Below are 2070 nucleotides of genomic sequence, written 5' to 3'. Positions count from 1 at the left end.
TGTGTGGGCTGACTCCTGGTGCAAGCAGTTCATCTTTTCCTTAAGTAGAGGGAACAGTGAAACTGGAAGCTAAACTCCTGCTGGCTTAGGAACATTACGTACAAAGTGCTGCCAGGCAATGGTCCTGACACTACTGAAAGAACTGTTGTACTTGACTTGTTTCTACCCTTTGTGGCAGAAAAGATAGAGACAATTTTTTGCTACTAGAGGAGATGAGCAGCAGACACTTCTAATAGTGAAAAAGGAGCTATTTGATGCTACTGAGGTCAGGTCACTTGCCAGCTCTGTTTGGTTCCTCTGGAGAGCAGCTTGGCAACCTAAGATTCACCTTATAATAGCTAACTTCCATAAAATAAGCAACTTTTTGTGTAAACTTTGAAACATTTATAGAGCCTAGTGTGGAAACTGGGCTATTCTCTATGTGTTAGGATATACCAAAGTTAAAGGAAACATCTAACTCTACATATGTATTTTTCATACAACAGTGGGATAAGGGACAAATTCACAGCATCTGTGAGCAAAAATCTAAACACATATTGCTTTTATCTGTAACCCAGTTCCTTAAAAGGTGACAATATTTATATGTCAAGAAAAGCACAGTAATACCTTGATTTTTCTTTATTGGGAAGTCTTCAATCACAGGTTGACATCAGTTTTATTTTTGTCTAATGATACTCATTTCTGGCTAACATATACATTGCTGACCTTCTGGCCTAGGGCTATGACATTTTCCAAAGCACTGATGGGTTTTTTTCTTCAGCCATTTGCTCAGTTTACACATTTAAAATCAACAGTATAATGGACAAACTCTACAGCTCATTAAAGAAAACTCCCCTGGAGAAACTTTTAAAGGAGGTAATATAAAGTTGGCAAGCTTGACTAACCTCTAGGAATATTAATCATCAGTCTTTTAGGCCATTTAGGTGGCCTAAATCCTTTTCTTTTTATCGTGAATACAAGCCTTCTTGCACCAACAGGGCAATTGAAAAAGACAGATTCAAGCATTTGTGAAAATAGGAATGCAATTGCTTTAGGGTAGGTTCTTCAGATGCAGAATTGATGACTTCCTTCTTACATTTAGATGCTAGGATTGCAGGTCTCATACTTGACATTACATTGCAGGACAGCTTGGCAGAGCCATGTGTCACTCTTTCCAAGATAGGCAAATATTGATACAACAAGGGCCTTTCACTGCACAGTTCAGCAAAGTGTTCATTTTGCAGCCTCTGCATGTGTTTTTTCTTTCCTATTCTCCCTTCTTGCTCAGTGCACCCCTTATATACAGAGCTGTGTTTCTGGAAGAATTGTAGGGGTATGACATTTGAGAAACTCTTTGTGGGCTGCTGGGGAGGATCATGTGAATGATTAGCAGTGTTTTGTTGGTTTTTTGGTTTTTTTTTAATTGGGATTGCCAGCGAGTGCCAGGGTATGACCTGCTGCTACTGCTAGAGCTAACAGATCAGCCAGTGCCTGCATATGGAATGGCAGGTGGACATGCACTTCTCACTTCTACACCAATGCTGCTCTTTAGGCATGTTCAGGAGTTACACCTGTTTAAAATACAATTTCTCCTTTTCTTATTTCATACTGGAAAGATAAGTTTGTTATGTAGGATTTTGGCCTTTTTTACAGGAGCTGCTAATAAAAGACAAATGATGTCTTTAAATAAACACAATTTTCCATAGAGGACAATGGATGTGCTGTCTAATACTAACAGCAAAACAAATACTCAGGAATTAAATCCTGTATGTGATGGAATTTCCTGTAAGCAGAAGTACTCAAATAGCTGACCTGTTCAACAGTAGCAATGAATTAGTGAATTAATCTAAAATGTTAATGTTGCTATTTAGTTTGTATGGAGTTTTCTCTCCAGTTGTTTTCACTAATAGAACTATTTTTTAATAACGATATACTAAAAATTTATTTCTTCATTTATGGCATAAATACGTGAAAAAATATGTGAGTTACTACAAACAGCAACGTAAATCATATTCTTTGAAATTTATCAGATCTAAAGACCCAACTCTTAAGATTTTCAGCAACTAATTTCTACTGAAATCCATAGATGTT

This window comes from Melospiza melodia, chromosome 6 (assembly GCF_035770615.1).
Source record: "Melospiza melodia melodia isolate bMelMel2 chromosome 6, bMelMel2.pri, whole genome shotgun sequence".
Lineage (NCBI taxonomy): Eukaryota > Metazoa > Chordata > Aves > Passeriformes > Passerellidae > Melospiza > Melospiza melodia.
Note: the sequence above shows the minus strand (reverse complement) of the source record.